At 38.2% G+C, this 12,223-nt stretch overlaps 1 protein-coding gene across 8 annotated transcripts in view; it reads left to right on the top strand.

Moving 5' to 3' along the window:
• MARCHF1 (E3 ubiquitin-protein ligase MARCHF1) overlaps nucleotides 1-12,223 on the top strand; it is a 224,396-nt gene that overhangs the window by 76,002 nt on the left and 136,171 nt on the right. For all 8 annotated transcript variants that reach the window (XM_074541200.1, XM_074541201.1, XM_014266550.3 and 5 more), the window contains one exon: nucleotides 3,091-3,169. The gene's annotated coding sequence lies outside the window, so the exon portion shown is untranslated. The remainder of the gene's footprint in view (nucleotides 1-3,090; nucleotides 3,170-12,223) is intronic.

Here is a 12,223-nt window from a genome sequence, read left to right as displayed (position 1 = left end):
CCATTAAAGGCCAATCACAGGAGCAGCTCAGGGACAGATTCCTTGAACACAGAACTTTGTTATTCATTCCTTCTATTCTATTCTTAGCATAGCTGCTCTCTGCAACTTCTCTTCTTTTTCTTTTTAGTATAGTTATAATGTATTATATATCTTATATCAATAAATCAAGCCTTCTGATCAAGGAAGAAGATTCTCGTCCTTCTCTCACCACAGTGACCGTCTAAGGTCGCTGTAATAGTTGCCTCTTGTCCTTTTACTTGATACCACTGAGAAAAGTTCTGCTCTCCTTTTTCTGCCACTGATCAGGTGTCTATAAGCCCAGGACAGATCCCATTGAGCCTTCTCTTCTCAAGGCCCCCACCTCTCACAGCCTCTCCTCATACAAAAAGTGCTCCAATCCTTTACTGACCTCCACAAACTTCAGCTGGCCTTGCTGCAGTAACTCTCTGTCTCTCTAGGGCCCAGTTCTGGGCAGCCCACTGCAGCATTCAGGATGGCTGAGCAGTGCTGAGCAGAGAGGAGGGACGTCCTCCCTCAGTGTGCTGGTGATGCTCTTCCTTGTGCAGCGAGGGTTGCTGGGGAGCTTCTTTGCTGCAAGGGCACACTGCTGGCTCCTGGCCAGCTTGTTGTCCCTCGGGTCCTTTCTGCCAACATGCCTGGGATTCTTCCTGCCAAGTGCAGCACTTCACCTTTTCCCAGTATTGAACTTCATGAGGTCACTGTTGGCCCATTTCTCAGCCTGTCAAGGTTTTTCTGAATGCCAGGACAACCTGGCATGTATCAGCCACTCTTAGTTTTGTAGTATCCATGCACTCTGTCTCAGCTTGTGAGTTATTGATGAGTTGCTGAGCAGTATTGGCTTTTGTATTGACGCTTGGTGTGTGCCTTTGATGACTAGCCTCTAGTGAACATGGTGCTGCTGATCCACGTTTTTTGGCCAGCAGTTCAGTCACTTTTCTGTTTGCCTTACTCTCCATTCATCTGTTTTGTGTTTCATCAGTTTTTCAGGAGGAAGACAATGCAAGGCTGTGACAGAAACATTATTAAAGCCAAGATAAGCAATGTTCAGTGTTCTGTTCTGGTCCACTGGGTCAGCCTGCTCATTGTGAAAGGCTATCAGGTTGGTCAGGTACAATTTCCCCTCCATGTATTCATGCTTACCATGTCCAGATAGATTCTTATTCCTCCTTTGTATGGCAATAGCTTTTAGGTTTATTTTTTCCATTCCTTTGCTAGGAGTTGAGGTGAGGCTGAGACTGAATTCTTGAAAGCAGAGGTGATATTTATTCTCTTCCAGTCCTCAGAGTTTCCTCCCCTCACCTTGATCTCTATTATTCTTTTTGATCTTTCAGTGTTTGAGTGCTCTCACAATGACATCAGCCAACCCTCAATATGTGTGGTCCATCTCATCATGGCCTGTGGATCTGTGTGTGTCCAGTTGGTTTAAATGCTTCGTAACCTGTCTCTCCTCCACTGTGAGGAAATCTGCTTTGCTTGAGGCTTTCCTATGGTTTTCAGGGACCTGAGATAGCTGAGGGATGGTTTTATCAGTGAAAAGTGAGATGAACAGGGCATTCAGTGTATTGGCCTTCTTCATAACTTTTGTGACAGTCTCCATCAGGAGATATCTTTTCATTATATCTTGTGATGGGGAGACCATTGCCCATAGCCTTCCTTATGCTGTGCAGCACCAGCTGAAACATTTATTTTTCAAGTTTATATGAACTGTCTACCCATGTCTGTGATCCCAGTAAAGTTGAAATTCTCCAACTACATGCAGACCTCATAATTCATCCTGTTTGCTCTGCTGTGTGCATTAGCAAACAGGCTATTTGAAGAGGCAGAAGAGTATGCTTTTTTTCCCAAAAAGATAGAACACCTTTACCATAATTCTGCCTGGAAGGCATTTCCCGATGTACATGTACACAGTTGGGGTGGAACCCCTACAGCCCTGGTTTTTTGCTTACAAATTTCTTCCTGTTGACATTACCCCATACTCTTTGCTTGCCAGCCTGGTCCTTTACTTTTTCTCTTGATTGTTTCTAGTTTGAATTCTCATTACTGGGTTCACCAGCCTGTTGTCAAAATGTTTTTCTCCACTTATGTGGACAGCATCTCTGCTAAGCCATCCTCTGTCCTTGTAGAATAACCCATGATTGTTAAAAATCTAAAACCCTGTAGCCCACACTGACTGCGCAACAAATTCTTATGGGATCTGTTACTTCCTTTTTCACCCTTCTGTCTTTCTGGAAGGATTGAGGGGAAAACTGCCTGGAGTCTCCATGGACTTGACCCCAACCCCCCATACAATTAGCAGCATAATCAATGCTCAGTGCTTTCTTCATTGCCTCTGGTGTCACTTGTATGGAAGAGCAGCAGAGGGTCATAGCCTGCAGCAGCCTTCTGCAATGTCCTGACCTGAGTTTCCAGCAGGCTGCAAACCTCCCCAAGCAGCAGCTTGTGGGATTCACCTCCCCCCAGCAGGGAGCTTCCTGCTGCAAATGCCCACCAGAGGTGTCTCTGCACCTCCATTCTTGTGCTGGCTCGAGTCCCTTGCAGAACAGAGCTTTCTATTTGCTATTCTTATGAGACAACTGTTTCAGTTAGGTGTTTTATGTATTTTACTCTTTGTTTTGTGAACAAATATGTATAAAAACATTGCTGGAGAACTAATCACACATTTTGGCTTTTTTTAAAATTTGTTTTATTAAGCCTTGTTTATTTTTGAATGTTATCCTGCCAATGCCGCATGGGTTAGCTGGCTATGCAAAGGCTTTTTGTACCAGTGTGATGAATAGAGGAAAGATCATTTGTGGTTTCCCTGTACTCAGGAAGGTCATGGAGTAATCTCAAATCAGTCAGAAAGTCTACAAAAAGATAATGAATATCAGTGTCTGGTACAGGATTTGATGAAAATTATTTAAGATTACCTTTCAAGTCCAAATTTTTACTTTAGGTTATGCCTTTTGGAAGACACCAGCCTACAAAGTTTTCCAAACCTTGCTTCATAACCTGTTTTAAGGCAATGAAATAGATGCTATCTTAACATTGCAACTGGTTTCATATGTGTCTTGTTTCTGTTTCTTCTAGGAAATGAACCCAGGAAGTAATGTGAAAGGTCATGTGAAGCTCTGTCACAGCAGAAATTTTCTAAAAGATTGCTTTACCTGTAAGTTCTTCTTTTCTGATGTTAAATGCTAAGTTGTATCATACTGTGGTGGGAAAAGACAACTTTATTTTGGCATTTTGACTTGCAGCTTAATTGTGAAGAAAACCTTTCCAAGTGCATTATGTGGTAACATGTGCTATTATTCACTTTCTGTATTTTAGTAAAGCCCAAACAAACATTTTTTTTTCCTCTAAGTAAATAACTAAATCTCAGATTTTCTGTAAAACCTGTTAAGGTTTAGAATCCAATGAGCAAGATTTTCATGCTGTTTCATTACAGATTTTGCATCCACTGTGATGCATTCTAAACTGCAATTACTTGTTTTTCAGGAACTATTTTAAAAGCAAATGGTAAAAATTATTCAAACTTGTATGAGAGTGTGAAACTACCACTGAAAGCTCTTTGCAAAGATTTCATGTACAGGTGCCTGCTGTGACTGAGACATCTTCGGGATTCAGAGTTATTCAATTATATGATAGTGCCCTTTACAATTGTGTCATTTGTGGCAAAGAATTTTCTTCAAGCTAAAATGAACTCATTTAGTTTTGTATGTATCTCACAAGAAACTCCACCTACAAATTTAAACTGTGGCTTTCATCCTAAATCTAATTGTCCACATCAAAATATTTAAAGTGGGAGATATGAACTTGCTCTCTTAGCAAAATGGCAAGAAAAATATTAAAAGATCCATTTTACACAAGGAACCAAAACCATCAGGCTTGGTTTTGGCAGATTCACGTGGGTGGTGTCAGAGCTTAGAATATAGAAGTTCTTAGTCCCTGTCAAAAGGTATAATTTGAAAATATGTAAATATGCCAAAAAAGTATACCCTGAAGGAGATTGAGAGTTTGCAAGCTGCAATTTCAGCAATATGTTGATTTTTTTCCCTTTGTATGTAATTATCATAGTTGAACTATGCATCACCTAGATAGCAAGTTCTTGAAAATTATAACGGGGAAAGCATTACTGAAAAATGTTTCAAAACTGATAGTAGGTGTTTAATCCTTTAAAAATAATAATTTCAGATTTTTTTTTGTTACCTAGCACTCTATTTTAAAGTAGCAACAACGCCTCTACAAGGGCAGCAAAGATAATTTAGTTTGACATAAAATCTTCAACCAAACAAAAACTTGCAAACAATAGCCCTCCACATTTCAAGCTCCTTATGTAGTTTCAGAAAACCTGCTGGTATTTATTTGACTTTCTTCAAAATGTGCTTCTTGTCTCAGTATTTCTTTACTGCTCTGATATAACTAGAGACAACCATAAAGTAAGTACCAATACAAGCAAATCTGTTAGAAATTAAAATCTTAATTCTGCAGTTGTGAAGTAGAAACAGAATGTTATTGTCTTTATTATATAAATATTTACGAAGTGCTCTTGCAACTTCAGCAATTGTCCTGTGTTATCCTAAGTGCATTAAAATTACTCCAACATTGGAACATTTCTTTAGGTTTTGTCAAGAAATCCAGATGGGCTATTTCAGGATAATTGAAGGAGACTTTACAATTAGTCAGGGAAGAGAAAAGAAAAAGTGCTCCTCTGATAATGCTGTCTTAGTAACTGAATTAGTCAGATTTTCAGTATTATTTGAGAGGTTTAATTACTTAGCAGTAGTCAAATGGATTTCCCATGTCATAACAGTAGCCTTAAAAGAACACAAATGATAAAATTGAGGTAGAATAGGCTAAATTATTTCAGTTTTGTCTTCTCTTTCAATTAATTACCCTTGTTATTTTCTTCATATCTCCCTGAGAAATCTTAGTATTTTGTGTGCACATGTAAATGTATGCATGTGGGTGGGTGTGTGTCCATTAGAGATATTTATGTTCAGTGAAGATGAGACAACAGTTGGGACAAAAGTGCTTGCAAGTGACTTGGAAGAATCGTAGGTGAGAACATGGAGAAAAGTCCCTGACAGGATGCAAATGCTGAGTGTTTAATTGCACACTGAGCAATGAAGTACATTTACAGCTTCCCAGACAAAAGATGCATTGTTTGGAATCCTGCAAACATGCTGATTTAAATAGTGACTGCATTTGAGGACAAAATAGCAGAAGAATGTACTTTTTTCCTGATCTAAAATATTTGAAGCATAGTCTATTACTGTATATAGACAATTCTGAAGTCTGGTTAAAGAGCTGGCAATATCCAATATTATTTCTTACTGTAGACTGCAACTGATTTTGTAATTCACATACTCAGCCATGGTATTGGTGTAAACAGAAAAAAAACAACATAGGGAGGAAAGGGATGTTATTGTTGTTATTGTATGAGTACAGGTTGCAACAAGACAGAGAAATCTAGCATTTTTAACCATTACATAGTTCTAACTTATTTGTGTTTTTGCTAGAAATAATTCCATACTGCTGATTTGCATATGGATTAGAAGCTTTTCTGTTATACATTTAATGAACCTGGCAATATTCTGAATTAATTAATTAGTATTGTAAGATTGGCTGTCATGATACACAGACAAGCAACAACATAACTCACTGAAATTTGTAGATTGTGACAGCAATTAATTATGATCAGTTTTGTAATTGTTACATTTTTCTTTCAAAAGGACTTTCCATGTATTATTTCTATTAATATTAGCTGACTAACATATCATATAGCATCAAATAGCAACATAAAATGGTTTGGGTTGAAAGAGACCATGAAGATCATCTCATTCCAGCTTCCCTGCCAGGGACAGCTTCCACTGGACCAGGTTTCTCAGAGCCCCATCCAACCTGGGCTTGAACACCTCCAGGGATGTGGCAGCCACAGCTTCTCTGTGCAGCCTGTTCCAGTGCCTTCCTAGCTCTGAATAAAGAATTTCTTCCTAACATCCAATCTAAATCTCCCCTCTTTTAGTTTAAAACTCTTCCCACTTGTCTTATCATTTTCCACTTGTGTAAAAAGTTACTCTTCCTCTCTTTTATAAGCTCCCTTTAAGTACTGAAAAGCCACAAGTAAGTAAATAAGAATCTTTTTCTACCTTCTCCCCTGCAATTGGATTCTTCTATGTTCAGCTAGTCACTATCAAAATAATATTTCAGTCCTGTGCTTAAAAAGATCAAAATTATACCCATCATAATATGTTCTGTGTAAAATAAGGAGTAGCACGAAGTCTACTGCTATATGTTTATAGAAGAACTGGAAGTTCTAAATATGAACCACAAGTTCTTAATATGATAGTCATTGACCTTGGCAGAAATGTAAGAGTAGAAATATTCTGTTTGCACAATAAATTATTCCCATCTAGGAAAGGCATTTTTGTTGATGCACAGCATCAAGCGTTCCTCATTTTCTTTGAGTAATTGCCTTTGATAAGGGAATCTTTGAGAACATAGCTTTTTCTCCTATTCCTCTCATGCCCTCTGGGGAAAAAAATACATTTGGAATACCTTTTCTTCATTCACAGCTACAGGGTTGGGTCAATTATATGGAGATCCTGGTGAGAGTCCAGTGAAAGTGCAGCAAAAGGAAAGACTAAAAAACCCCAAAAAGACACTACCAAAATCAGTAGTGAGAATTGAAGTACTGTCTATGGAAACTGGTGAACACTAACACAGGCTTTTTTTTTTTCTGTAGAAAATTCCAATACCCTAAGAGCACATTAATTTTCAAGGAGTGTCATGCACAGCTCTAATTAAAGTTTCACTGATCACCAGGGAGTGAATCTTCCCTGCTCTCCCTATACCTGCCTCTTGTCTTTCTGAACTGAACTTAGATTTAAAATTTAATATCAGGTGTTACCTGGCATATGTTTTCATGTCAGCTTCTGTCACTATATTCAGGGAAATACAAGTTTTACTTGTAGCATTTCTGCATACTATAGGCATCTTTCTGGTCATAAGTTTGTACAAACCTAAATTGCAGAGTAAGGAGAATAGAATTATTGCAAAGGTCTTTCATGTTTTGCTTCATTACTTATTATGTAGATTTTTTTAATAAGGGGTATACTGAGGAATATAAATAGATATATCTGAAATGATGACAACAAGAAATACAACAGCTGTCCCTGTTGTTGCTTGTTAATTTGCTGTGCTGAGGTGTAATTTCATGCTTTGTTAAAATCAGACCTATTAACTATGATTTGCTGAAGGTGAAATAAGGGGACAGGCTCCATGAAGTTTCTTTGTTTTAAAAAGTATGTGGTACCTGATATTCACTGAAAGTAGTGGTCAGGGAAAAGTGTCCTGTAAGTTAAATATGTTGACACAGTAAAGAGCATTGATTAAACTAAACCAAAATATTTTATTCTTTACAGTCAGTATACAGTTAATATTTTCTCTAGGCATAAACTTCCTGAATCTCAGGTCACAATGCATGTGTAGATATCAAGATGGTGCTGTAGATATCAGCAGGTGCACAGTGTTCATAGTCCACCAGGCATGGCTTCATTAGCTGCTGAACTAAGGGAAATCTGGAAAATTCTCTGAGATGCCTTAAAAATTAAGGGTTTGATGTCTCCTCATGACCTAAGCAGTGCTAAAGTTGAAAAAGAGCTGATGGGGAAAAAAGACACAAACAAAAGAAAAAATATTGGAAAAAATTCTCAGGAAGGGAAGATAAGCTAGTCTGTTTCAATGAATAAAAAAAATTGAGGTCCAGGGGGAGGGAAGAAAGGAAATGATACAAGATGTGAGTACCTCTGAACAATAGTTGTTATTTTTGATTGGTTTAAAGTTTTTCAAATTCACTAGAAGAAACTTATTAGTTTATTTTCAGTGTTGTGCAAATATACATTAATTCTATATATTTTATCATTAGTAAGTTTCTGGGTAATTATGTGTAGGTTTAGAGAATGTATGGGTGAAGTTATAAATGTTTTGATTTCCTCATTTGGCACAGTGTGAGTACCGTATATGCTTCCAAATAGTGCAACAAGATTTGGCTTCTCAGCCTCTCTCAGGACTGAATTTGCATCTATTCCTCTGGACTGTCTTGACCATGCTGCAGAATTAGCTTGGGAGGGAAGGAATGAGCTTTGGTGTGTAGCCTGTCATTTTTAGCCTGCTTGTTACACGCATTGACTATTACTCCACATTTAGTCCTTTGACAGGAAAGGTTACCTGGGATTGAGAGCCTGTGAAATTTTTTTCCAAGTCTGTTTGCAAATAATTGTCCTGCCAAGAATAATGCACTTTATAACGAGATTCTTAATGATACCAGAAAAAGTACAAAGAAAATTCTTTATGTTCTAATTTAACAAATACACTAGTTTTGGGTGAGATGTGGTATTATGTTGTATGTCTACATCTCATATTATCTGGCTTCAAGCAGAAAACTTTGTTTCAGCTTCCTTTCAGCAGACAAAAGGTTCAACTCCAGTAGCAATAATTTACAGTGTGGAAGGATTGTGTTGTCATAGAGGTGCAAGGGGGGCATCAGGACCTCCAGCATGCCCACAGAAGCACACTTCTCTCTGGGGAGCTCCTTTGCACCTACTGAAAGCAGAGCACTCCTGAGAAATCTCACATTGGTAGAGAAGCAACTTCCATTTATTTCCTTCGTGTTGGCTAAAAATTGATGACAACAACACTGAGTGTTGCGTCTTCCTCCTCTGAAGGCAGGTTTTAGGTGACGGTCTCAGGAAATGTCAATCTACAAGATTACTCTTGTTTTAGACTACTGATAGAGTTGGAAGGACTGTCATGATTGTGGCCTACGTGTGCCTTCCACAGAGCTGGAGGATAATTGCTGATTACTGTAATGAACCAAAGACAGCACTTTTTTTATGGGCTGATTCGTGTGAGAATGGTTGAAGGATTCACTGTTTCCTGGAAAAAAATGTGTAAGCTCTTGCCTCTAAACTTGAACGGGAGAGGCAAATTCATACTTCTGTAATTACTTTGATTGCAGTTTCTTCTTGTAGTCTATTTCAGGTAAACCTACACTGCATGAATCATAAGAAATTGCTAGCTAGAAAATAGTTAGAATGTCAAGAGGTGCTTTTGCTCCTCAATTAACTAGTTTAGCATTAATGTCAGGTCTGTGTAGCTGCAAGATTGAGTTGTTTTTATTTCCTTTTTTACATCATGTGTGCATTGTGTGAGCATTGACTTTCAACTGTGCAGTAATCTCTGATAGCTTGTTTGTATTTTTTAGATTTTATATGACTTTTGTCCCCCCCCACTCTTCAAGATACCCTCTTTGAACAGCTCTTGGTTTGTGGCTGTGACTATTAGCAGAAGGTTTATTTAACAGAAGGCAGCCTGAAGAGTGACATTAGAAATTACTGTCAAACAGACAGGAAGGCAGTAGGAATACTGATGTGTTTCTGCTTTTGTGATCAATCAGTGAAAAAGTCTATATTCTGAAAGTAAATAAACTTGTCTGCTTGTGCTGCTCTCTGCAGCTTTCTATTGTCTGGGAGCTGGGGGGTATCAGCAGCTTGTGGGTTTTTTTGGTTGAATAGCCCAGCAGCGTACGTAATTTGCATCATATGGAGCTGCATAGAAGATCTTGAGAAAGCAAGGTTTTGTGCACTATTGCCACCTCTCATTACTATTGCATAGGTGTTGCTGCAATCCTTGGCCTTTCCATGTTCAATTGTCTTGTTATTAGTGATAGAACTGGAAAAATAGTCCCGATAGGTGGTATTTTTTGTGTGTAAATAGCTAAAACTCACAGTTTCAACTCTAGTTAAAGCTAGAATTTCTTAGAGGATACACTCTGGAACATGTCTTGGCCATCTTGTTAGAGGTTGGAGGCGTGGCTGGACTAGAGGTGTGTGTGATTTCTCGTGTGTGGGGGTTTCCTGCTGAGCCATCTGGCACTGCACAGGTCAGAGAAGAATGATGAGTATTAATGTTTTATTCACGTGGAAGATACCGTTCCTGGAATGTTTTGCAGAAGTAATTTAAGAATTCCTGCTAAAGTGAAAACTTCCTTTGATAAACTCATTTGTGTTAAGTGTCCAGAAAGTTAATTCCTGAGGCTGTTAGCACTGACAGCACTAATTTTCTCTGTTGATTTCAGAGCATGAAATTTGTCTAGACATCTGGCTTTGCAGAGGAAAGTTGTTGCTTTGGAAGGTATACTGTACACATTTTATGTGGCTAAGGGTTAGATTTTGTATATACACTATTTCCCCAGTGTATATCCATCAAAGAAACAGGATAGCAACAACTTCCATTTTGAAATAAACTTGGCTTTCATGTTGAAATGATCCCTTGAAGAGGTGAGAGCAGTGTGCATGTTAAAGAAGGAGATTAATTATCTATAATGACTCACTTTGGCTCAGCTGACAGCGGGCAGGAAGGTCCTGGAGTGACCCTTACAGCCTGGGTTCCCTGGGTGCTCCCATCAGGAGTGACTCCTGGTTCCCCCAGCTCAGTAACAGGCTGGCTTCCATCTACTCACACAGGAACAGCTGGGCCTTCTGCTGTGGTGGAGAAGGAGCCCAGCTGTGGCACTGGAAGGCTGGGGCTCAGGAGGGCTCTGCCCTCACGTGTGCTCTCTCGGCAGCGGCAGTGCTGGTGTGTCAGACTGGAGCTGCCTTTGTGTGAGGTGATATAATGAACACATTTCCTGAGAGCTGACAAAATCTAAGTGCATTGCTCACAAAGGGAGATTGAAAGCTGGTGTTCGGCTCTTGGGAAAGCAAAATCACAGCAATTCTTTTCTGACCATAGACTGAGATTTTTTGTTTTGGAAGAGACTGTCTTTTAGATTATGTTGCTTTTTTTTTTCTTTTTTCCCCTTAAGTAAATCACACTGTATTTTAATGGAGCTAAATATACAAAATGGAGAAGACCAGTGCATAAGCAGAATTACGAGACAAAAAATATAAAAGGAAGCTATTATTATTTCTTTCCTGGAAGATTTCTTGGAATTGCAATGTTTTTAATAGTGCACATAAATAAATTTTCAAAGATGTCACCATCAATAAAAATTTTTTTATACTTGAGAAATGCATTTAAGTACAGCTATGCTGCTACTACTACTACTACTACTATTATTGTTAAGTGGAGTGATGGCATATTGAACATTTTGAAGCAGGCAGTTGTGCACTCATGTGGAGAGATGCATTCTTAACCAGTAACAAATAAATATTTGTTATTGTAAACAAATGAATAAAAATGATCTTATTAGCTCTTATAAGTCTCATCTGAGACCTAACTTTGGATTTTGCTAATATGTATGATAACTCCATCAACAAAGTGTCTAAACATATTCTGATTCTTAATGTAATTATGACTTGAACTAAAACCTGTAACTTAATTATTTAGGTTGATTTTAGGCTATGAGAATGCCAGCATTTTACATTTTATGAAATTCATTCCTTACACTTTCATTTAAGATGCTCTTGCTTCCTGTTTCTGACCTACTTCTTCTGTGTATGTTTCATTACTTCATTCACTTTTGTTCTTCATCCTTCATCTCCTCCAGCTGGGTGATGTGTCCTTTTCATCAATATTTCTGCAGGTGGAAGTTTTGTAGATTTCATACTGTTTAAGTGAACCTGATGGGGTGGGAGTGTCACACTGACTGTTTATTACCTTGCAGCCGTGTGTGTGTGTGTATGTATGTGTGTGTGTATATATATATAAAACCTTACTTGATGTTAGAATAAGTCATAGTAATAGTTTCCTTTGTTTGTTGCAAGAAGAGTACCCCAATACCCACGCTTAGGTGTTTTCAGAATTGTCATCCCTGAATGGACGAAGAGGTGGTATTAACAGACCTAGGTTGAGCACTGTTATTTTTGCAAGGAGTTTGAGGTGGGAAGGGTTTCAATCATTCTTTGAAATCAGAGAATTTTTACTGGTTTTTTTTAAACAAATGTAATTTTATGTTAATATAGCCTGAAAGTTCTAATTTTATTTAGCCTGGGTTTCTAATTTTCTAGACATGGCACACATATAAAGAAATATTTTTCCTGTAGGAGTGCCTGACATCTAAATAAACAAAGAACACGTGGGTTGAAAATAGAGTTTTACAGTAGTGGCTTTTTTTCTTTAAACATAGCTGAGTAGTTCTGTCTTTTATCCTCTATTTTCTGGTTGAGAGAAAGTTGCTTGTCAAGAAGCTGACAAGGAAAGTCACTTAAAGCAAACA

This window comes from Zonotrichia albicollis, chromosome 5 (assembly GCF_047830755.1).
Source record: "Zonotrichia albicollis isolate bZonAlb1 chromosome 5, bZonAlb1.hap1, whole genome shotgun sequence".
In the NCBI taxonomy this organism is placed as follows: Eukaryota; Metazoa; Chordata; class Aves; order Passeriformes; family Passerellidae; genus Zonotrichia; species Zonotrichia albicollis.
The sequence above is the reverse complement of the archived record's forward strand: the minus strand, read 5'-3'. Positions and strand labels throughout refer to the sequence as shown.